The sequence below is a fragment of the Nematostella vectensis genome, chromosome 1 (genome assembly GCF_932526225.1).
Source record: "Nematostella vectensis chromosome 1, jaNemVect1.1, whole genome shotgun sequence".
In the NCBI taxonomy this organism is placed as follows: Eukaryota; Metazoa; Cnidaria; class Anthozoa; order Actiniaria; family Edwardsiidae; genus Nematostella; species Nematostella vectensis.
The window spans coordinates 14,481,117-14,491,276 of NC_064034.1; the positions used below are offsets into that span (position 1 = coordinate 14,481,117).

General features: G+C 39.0%; 1 pseudogene; it reads left to right on the forward strand.

Moving 5' to 3' along the window:
- Positions 1 to 362: 362 nt before the first annotated feature.
- LOC125562986 lies at positions 363 to 9,517 on the forward strand (annotated as a pseudogene).
- Positions 9,518 to 10,160: the final 643 nt, after the last annotated feature.

Genomic DNA, 10,160 nt, shown 5'->3' on the forward strand with positions numbered 1-10,160 from the left:
AAGGGAATACCAATGAAAAAATGCTAGTTTCTTGAGCACTTCAAATATCTATGTCCGATTTTCCAGCACTTCTTTGGGAAATATAACACTATTTCTTTGCCAAAAGTAGAAGAAAGTATGGTTGAGAATCAAAAACTACAAGGAATTCCACCCTAAAGCTGTTGCAAACTGGGCACTACTGTAACTCTATGGTTGAGTATCAAAAACTACTAGGAATTTCATCTAGGAATCATCGATGACGTCACTTAAAGCACAAAACGTGATATCAAGCAAAAACATTTATATCTCTTGAAAGAAACACCGTTTCACAACCAAACTCGGTTGTGAAACGGTGAAATTTAAGACTGACTTGACAAGAATCCAAGATGGCGAACCGAACAGTTGCGGTTGCCAAAAACATTAAGGGAACAAATCCGCAATATCTCGTCAAGAAAATCATCAGAACAAGAATATATGAGAGCAAATACTGGAAGGAATAATGTTTTGCCCTTACAGGTAGAATTTTTAGGAGATTGATAAAGCCTATTCCCTTAAAATCATCGTCAGTTCTTCAAGGTTTCCTGTGAAGTTTGGAAGCTTTGTAAGAAAAAGGGGTGATTTGTCTTATTACTAATTCTTGCTGCCTTTCGAGCCCGCCTAATTCTCGATAGTTTAGTCTTTAAGAACGTTACTGGACCAACTAACTGTCAATGCTTTTATTTAGTTGATTTTTATTTACACTTTTATTTACGCTTGGTTCGTAGACATCAGCACATAAGAACAAACTTCTTTGCAGCTGAATTGCTTGTTGACAAAGCAATGGAGCTCGGTCACATAGGTGGAACATCTGGAGGCAACATCAAGCCAACCTTTTCTCTGTTTGCTGCTAAAAATGCTGCAGATTCAGCCAGAAAAAGACATTGTAGTGGAGTTCATCAAAAATGATGATTACAAGTGAGTAAGACATGGTTACCCCGGATACAGTAAACTGCAAAATACCTGTCCATTCAATTTGTAAATCCAAAACACTGCCACCTTAGTCTGTGGTCCCACAGTGAGTGTGGAACGCAGTGGCAGTCACTGCACTACTGTATTCCCCCTTATCAATATTCACCATTCTATCAACTCACTCCGGACCGGCAGTTCTTATTAACGTTGTTTCACAATGGACAGGTGTTCTGCAGTTTTTCTTACCCCTCAAAAAACAAGTAATTGAGCCACACAAAATACTAGTTTTTTTCTCTGCTTAAGAGCTGCATACATTTGTTGAGTTTTGCTTGCACTCATTGTTTCATACTTTTTACCATATGTTTTACACACATTGAAACCCTGTATTCGAGTACATACTTTTACTAAAGGTATGTGCGTGCTCTTGGGGCAATGTACATGAGACTGGTGGGGACAGCCCTTAATTGCTACAACTACTTGGAGCCTTTATTTAACGACTACAGAAAACTGATAAGGATGAACCAAACAGGCGGTAAACATCTTGTAATCTCAGCAAAATTTAAGTGTGCTTTTTATTTTAATTTGTTTTATTTTATTTTATTGACTTCTCTACAAGTGGCAGGGTTACCACAACAACATAGCCATTTACTGCGGATTCTTGAAAAAGGATAGTTCATACTTACCTTGCAGTCAATTGTTTGCAATTTGTTAATATTTGGTCTATGCTTACACACATAGATATAGTGAATTTTGAATCCTGAAAACAGTAAAGCAGTTTCAAATAGAAAACCAGCTGGGTCCCGAATATCTTCTTTTTACTTAAGTGTTGATATCTATAAGACATATTTTTTCTCAAAAATGATTATTGAAAACTAAATATAAGAAAGGATTGTTTATCTTACAGTCTATGAAGTTGTCCCACATGGATTAATTCATAAATGATTTGCTGAGGGAGGACAGAGTTAATGACATAATTTTACCCAGAATACAGGTGAGCTTTCTTTGTTCTGACAGTGATGTTATCTTGATTGATATTGCAGCACTGTTACAAGTGGTACTAGTATATAGCATGTTGTATCGTGATTACTTTTTGTATTTCCAATGTAGGCAAGACATATTCTGGAGGGAAAAAATACCCTCAAACCAAGGGTGAGTCTGAATTTTTAAACATGCATCTGTGTACAAATGACATGGAGGACACTTTCCACAACCAGCTGAACAGAACCACAGCTTTGGGGAAATATAATGATTTCCTTTCACATACTTAACACATTCAAATCACTGAAAAAAATGAGAAAAATATGTGGTATTCTTTGTATATCATTGATAAGCATGTACCAAATACAGTACTACTGTACTTACTTAAAATAGTTATGTTTTGTATTTCTAAAAATAGAGAAGTCTGTTAGAAGATGATTTGGAGGACATGGAGTCAGAGGAGGAAGAAGAGGAAGAAGGACAAAAGGTAACAGCCCCATCCATGCAATACATCTTGCATGATCATTGAGAATGTACATGTTAGCTCCATAGCTAAGCTTGCCAGGTTAGCCCCTTAACCTCTACTCTTAACACATAAATAAGCTTGCCTGGTTAGCCCCATAACCTCTACTCTCAACACTGATAAGTTTGCCTGGTTAGCGCCATAACCCCTTATACTCTCAATACTGATAAGTTTGCCTGGTTAGCCCCATAACCTCTACTCTCAACACTGATAAGCTTGCCTGGTTAGCCCCATAACCTCTACTCTCAACACTGCTAAGCTTGCCTGGTTAGCCCCATTACCCCCCTTACCATCAACACTGATAACATTCCTGGTTAGCCCCATAATCCCCTTACTCTCAACACTGATAAGCTTGCCTGGTTAGCCCCGTAACCCCCTTACTCTCAACACTGATAAGCTTGCCTGGTTAGCCCCATAACCCCTCACCCTCAACACTGATAAGCTTGCCTGGTTGGCCCCGTAACCCCTTTACCCTCAACACTTATAATCTTGTCTGGTTAGCCCCTAACCCCCTTACTCTCAACACTGATAAGCTTTCCAGGTTAGCCCCATTACCCCCTTGCTCTCAACACTGATAAGCTTGCCTGTTCATCCCCTTAACCCCCTTACCCTCAACACTGATGAGCTCTGACATTGTCACTTACATACAAGTTACTGTTCAATCCTGTGACGCATATAGTATGATCTTTGCAGGAATCTCCTGTCCATCACTGCATCCTCTCACCAGACCTCAGACGTGGGTACCGCGACCAAGGCCGGAGAACCCACTTCCTTGCTCACCACAGGTACAAATTTCATGAATCACATTATATGATCCAAACTGATCACGTGAGTTTAAACTGTTGGGGTGCTGTGATTTGTAAAACACCTTTTTTAACTTTAATGCATTGGGGATAGTCAATGTCAAGATAAATGCAAATCATTTCCATCAAGATGCTTAAACCGATTGATAATAGCTCATTTTGAAACAGCTTTTATAAAGAACATTGATTACAATATTAGAGAAATTTTATGCGTGCACCCATGTTTCCGTGTTGTTTTCGCATTAAGCTGCCAAAACAAAACATTGTTGAGAGCTGTTGAGAACTGTTTCTGATCAGAAACCTGGGCGCTCTAGAAATGTTCATATACTTTTGTTGACTGATAGGGGTAGTTTTAGGGGGATCTTGGTGTTTTTTTAATGAGATTAAAAATATGTCAAATTTTACTGCCATGTTATTATGAATTGTATTGGCCCCTCTAAATGGATCAAGCAAGAACTCATTCAATAATATTAAATATGCAGTGTAAATATTAACAAAATACTAAAACTTGGTGTGGAAAAGGCTGTCAAAGTTCAAGGTGTCTTAGTTGATGAGAATGTTTTTTCAAGAGTCTAATGGTCAATTCTTATTTCCTTTATAGAAGTTCCACTATGTATATTTTTATCAAAACACCATTCTAACAAGCTTGACCATGTGAAGAATATATCAAGGATGTAACAGCATTCCAAAGATTTAGATGCCATACTGTAGTTCAGAGGCGATTCTAGCTTTTTGCCAAGGGGGGGGGGGGGGGGGAATTTGGCCCAAAAATTTTTGTCATTATTTTACCCTCGTAACGATTTGGAATGAAAAGATACACTGAAAACAACAAAAAAAGAAAGCCCAAGGGAAGGTTTAAACCCCCTACCCCCCTTCCCTCCCCATAGATCCACGACTGTAGTTTTCATGTACCAAAACTGATTATTCAGAAGAATGTGTTGAAACTAAACTCCACAAATGTACCTCCTGTCATGCATTACATATTGGTGCACCCACCCTTTGGTCTGTTGGTTTTAGAAACCCTGGTTCCCCCCATACTGGCTACTCGAAAATGAATACAGAGACAAATCCTAAATTATTACTGAAAGTGCTTTATTCCAATTACTAATTTCAAACCAAACCATGTTCATTGTGACCTATGTTAGGGTTAGAGAGAAATAAATATAACAAAAAGTCAATGGGGAGAAGAAAAGGGGGAAATAAATGACTCTATTTAAAAAAAAATGTGACTCAACTTTAAAAAATATATAACAATAATGCAATAATAGCTTAAATGAGCATATTACTAACATTTTCCCCTTTCTATTTACCTATAGGTTTGATACAAAACTGTTTTCTTTACAGATTTATTTTTGAAAAAGCACAAGTTTGATGTTGTCTTTAAATAATTTAAGTACCTTGCTCCCAGGGGGAGGGAGGGGGGGGGGGGGGGGGACTTTGAGAAACGGGAGTTTGAAAGACAGGGGTGCTTGACAGCATAATCAATTTTAACGCTAAGGGATAGCACCAAGGGCATGGTCAACAACAATTCTTACCCCTAAGAGATAGCACATTGGGTGTGGTCAGAGGAATTTTTAACCCTGAGAGTTAGCATTAAAAAACAATGCTGGTTTTCATTTGATGATGGATCCTATATTGTTATGTTACCGACAATAAAGTTGAAAGTATTAACCGATCAGTTGACTTGTGGTTTATTGTAAAATACATTTCAAGCGATTGGGCCACCACTTAGCGTGAGACACCCTATCAGATAGCAGAATCGGAGAAATCCTCCTCCCCGGGCGTGAAAACCCCTAGAAGATAGCAGAATCGGAAAAATCCTAAAACAAACCCTAAGAGAAAGCAGTTGGTAAGAATTTTATACCGAAAAAGATAGGTCGAGCACCCCCGTCTATCTTTCTGGAGATTCCTTCCCCCCCCCCCCCCCCCCCCCCCGGACCTTGCTCTAATAAAAAACCCTTCCCTTGATAAAAGTTTCATTAATGTAAACTTGTATCAAAGCTACATTCTGACCAGCTCTGCCCTTGCAAAGAAACAAATGATAGATGCAACAGCATTCCAAAGATAGAATGATATAGTTAGATACACTTCAGACGCCATATGGAAGGTTAATCTATCACTTTTTTTACTGGTGATACTTCATCACCAAGGAAATAAAAATTCACAAATATACCTTCAGTCATGCATTAGACATTGATGCACTTACCCTTTAAGATGGTGGCCTGGTATGTTTTTTAATAGAAATTATGGATCCACACATGCTAATGCTACTCCAAAATTAAATGCAATGGAGGAGAACAAATTGATTGAAAATGTCTAATTTCAAACCTAATTACCTATTTTAATTTATTTAGGGTGCAGAGAGGAAACAGCAAATAATATCAATAGTCAAGAGAGAGAAAGAGAGAGAAAAGGAAGAAATTGGACTATAGCTTTGATAAAAAAGTCATCAGTAATGCAACAACTTGGTTGAGCAATCTCTTAACATTTCCCGTTCCACATTATCTTTAGGTTGATAGAAAAAATGTTTTCAGATTTATCATTGAGAGCAAGTATTTGCTCTCAAAAAGCCTATTTCACATTTACTGCTGTATCAAAGTAAGATATCCCCTACTATTATCTTTAAGACAATTGCCTATTCTCATGCCTTCCAGCCTCAGCATCAATCGTGGCCCTCGGGTAGTCCTTGGTTGGTTTTATCTAAAGAAAAATTGAAAACAATTATAAGTATTTTTTTTTCTTTCAAAACAACATTTTCATCATGCCATTTATAACCTTATTAGCTTTCCACAACTATTTGAATAATAAATTAATAAACACAATAGATAGTATGCAAGATGCAGACAATATAAGCTAAGCAAAAAGAATATAGGTAATAGGGGTATTTGTAGTTATGAAAATGTTTAAAAAAATTGCTGTATCTTCGAGAAAACTAAATACACAGAATATAAAGACAAGAAAGGTCTTCTTTAGCAATAAATGACAGGATGATATTTGTCAGCCTTTATTAAATGTATCAACGCAGTCAATAAAGTATAGAAAGAACGAAGAATATCAAAGGATGTTGTTATGCTCAAATTGTTTGATTTAGACCGCGATTTCTCAAAGCAAACTCTTATAAACAAATGTATAAATCGAGTAAGCGTGAAAGTGATACAGTAACTAGACTACTACGTATTTCTGTCGTTAAATTCTTACTTACCGTGAGAAATATATGCCTGAATTGATAAAACGTGTAAGTATTTATGAATTTAACATTTTCATGGCGATTGCCAGTGGAATGAAAACCACCCAAGTGCACGCAAAAAACTATAAGCCAATCGGAATTCAAGTAAATGGTATTTTAGCCAATCAAAACAAGGATAGATGACTTTGATATGACATCTGACGTCAAACTGGTACAGTGTTTTAGCTTGAGCGAGTGGTTTTGGAAAAAAAACAGGTAGAAACGTGCATTATAAAAGCACAACAAAAGAAAAATAACTGTGATATTCTCAATACAAACCGTCGTTAAAAACTCACCTTGGCAGTGTTTTTTGTCGCTTTCTGTGTGTGGTTGTGTTCGCTTTTTGTTGTAAACTGTGAACTTGTCGACTTTCTGCTAGCAAGAAACTCGTCGACACAAGTAAATTTTTTTTATATCTGAAAACATACATCAATCCAAGGCCCATTCTTTTCAGGATCTCCTTATAGATCTCCATAGATATAGACGTGAAGGAATATTATTAGAATGGTAGTGTAGAGCCTCTAAGAAGTCCTCTTTTTGCTGCTGCAACGGACGGGATTCACGAACACTCGGGTAGATTTTACTATCGGCTCGTACTTCAGACAAAACGGTTCCTCCTAAAATTTCAGCCCATGTGAATCCTTATTAAATACTATTTTCAATCTGCCTTTTTTGCTGTGAACACACGAACTTTGAAGGCGGTAAAAATATAAAAATACGTGAAAACGTAAGACCGAGTGGGGCCTGGGAGTTGCACGATTGACTGGATGGATGGATAGTGACACCACAGGATACCCGCGCGATGACCACAAAACCAAGTCGCATAGCTATACAATATTTCTATACCTATGAAGCTCCGCTCGCGGCCTGCGGCTCCGCTGGCTCCGCTATTATTTAGCTCCCCATAAGTGGACTTACCTAAGGGAGATGGTCGAGCGGTCAAACTCAGGAAGAGCCCAAACAGGGAGCTTTAAGATAACGAGTGAAATCAATCGTCCTTGTTATGTTTGTAAAAGCCTGTGGCCTAGTTGGCCGTGTGGACCTGGTGCCGAGCGCACACCAGGCATGCGCGCGTAAGTACACATGTGAGCGAGCAGCGACACCATCTTGTTTTTAGTAAATTTGTGTCTTGTTTCATTGAGTCAAATCTCGTGGTTTGATCCGAACTGTTGAATCAGGAAAGACGCAACACTGGCGACGAGAATATAGCGAGATTATTATGGCGGAATCAGCGAATACGTTGCCGAAATTCGACTGTTTTTCCGACCTGTCCACGCTTGGCCACGATGAACACGCTAACTGAACTCATTCAAGCTGTACGCGGATGGAAAAGGCCTCATTATTGATACCGATGCGTCAAATGCGACGAAGCAGCGTCGGAGGGCTCTCTTGTTGCACTTTGCTGGACCGGATGTGCAAGAAATCTTAGAAACTTTGCCGGAAACGGGCACCGCGGAAGAATACGGTAAAGCAGTAACCACTTTGAACGGATATTTCGTCCCCCAGGTAAACTACATTTGCAAGGCAAGCTTTTAAAAGCCTTCCTTTCAAGCCCAATAAAACCACTGAGCAATTTGCTACTCTATTACGTAAAGCAGCTAAGGACTGCGAATTTGGAGCTGATGTAGAAAATCAAATTAGAGACACTGTTTTAGAAAAATGCACGTCCACGTATATTAAACGGAAATTGTTAGAAGAAGGCCAGACTTTGACCTTGAGAAAAGCGCTAGAAATCGCCGAGCAATGTGAAAAGATCGAGTCCCAGCTAGCAAAACGTTTCCATGGTAATAAGCCAGAAACTAGTAACTAAGAAGCAGTTAATAGAATTAATGACAAGCCCCATAAACCAGGGAAGCCCAAAAACCCCAGAAACCATTCCAGACAGGAAAGGGATAGACCCCAAAGGAAAAATATTATGTTATCAATGTAGCAACGTAGGGCACACTAAACGGGATCCAAAATGCCCTGCCCATGGCCAAACCTGTCGGAAATGTGGTGGAAAAAAACATTTTGCAAAAGCATGTCAAACCAAGCAAAAGGCTAACCAAATCCATGAGCAGCCCAAGTCTAGAGACGAGTATGCTTTCACTGTATTGGGAGAGGGGTACCCCAGTAATATAGATGTATGTGTGGGAGGAATTAACATAACCATGCTCATAGACTCAAGTGCAAATAGCAATATCATAGATGAACAAACTTGGGAACAGTTAAAGACAAAACACATAAAATGTGAGTCAAAGGCGGGTCCGATAGACCGTAACCTTTATGCCTATGCTGCCGAGAAGCCTTAGGACGTGAAAGGAACATTCTCATGCGAAGCTAGTTTCAGGGGGAACACAGTGGATGCTGATTTTATTGTTATCAGAGGAAAGGGCATCCCATTGTTGGGCAAAAACACTGCCATGAAATTGGGAGTGCTGAAAGTTGGCCCTGATGTTTCCATGGTGACAGACAAAACTGAAGTTTTAAAACGGAAGTACCCGAAACAAACACTCAAGCATTAAGATGACGCCCGTAAAAGTTAGCAAGATCAAGAATGAAGGTTTAGTATACTTCAGTCTATATGGTAACAGACACCAAAACAAAAGCCTATATTTAGAATAGGTGATGAGGTTAGGATAAGTAAATATAAACGAAATGTGTTGTATAACATTCAGGGATTTAAACGTACTATAAACACTTGTAGAAAAATAATATAGTAAGGTATAGCATATGAAGTGTGAATATGTAAAATTGAAGGTCACCTTATCCGACGACAACCTCCTAACTCTCCGACGTGCCCTGCTTCGGGAGCACTCCATCTGGAGCTCAGCCATCATACTATTGTCACCAAGTGATGTTGGAGGCAGCGATACACTAATGATGACAAAAGAGCAACGTCAACTCACTAGACCCAAGCTCGCTGACGCTCCATCAGCTGTGATCCTTAAGGATGATCAGCTCCTGGCTCAGGTGCATGACTACCTCCGACCATGTGTGGAATGTCGTAAAAAGCGTTACAGAATTTCTTCACCAAGTATAGTATATGATGAACACCAGTCTAGACACTTTTACATATGACAAAACAAAGATCGACGTAATTAAGAAGTGCGAAGTGTGAAGGTAGTCGCCGACTTGTTAGGGTATAAAAATACTAGAAAAGCTATAAGAGACCATGTTGACTCAGAGGACAAGATAACTCTAAGAGAGCTCAAACCTAGGGGGAACGAAACGTTCCCCCAAGCGATTTACATCAATGAGTCTGAAACGTATAGCATGATACTGAGATCAAACATGAGTGTGGCAAGAGATTTAAAGAGGTGGGTCACTAGTGAAGTGCTGCCATCTATTAGAAGGATAGAAAGATACGAGCGTAAGACCCGCCAGATACTCTCCTTCAGCATTGAAACTGAGTATGATCTACACAAAAAGTCGTAAACTTTATAACGAACCGCCATCCGAGAGGCATCTTAAGTGCATCACTAGGTGAAAACCAAATTAGTAGCGATATGAGAATAAGATCATATAGTATGAGCTATCAGAAAGGGCTCACCAGACTTGATAATCCAAAATCTACATAAGGACTACTCAGGTTTTGCGATCGAGTTTAAAAGCTCTAAAAGAACCGGCAGGCTATCGGACGAGCAACAGGTGTACTAAAAGATATAAGGACAACAACTATAAGGTGCTGGTGAGTAACGACTATGATGAGATTATAGAAGAG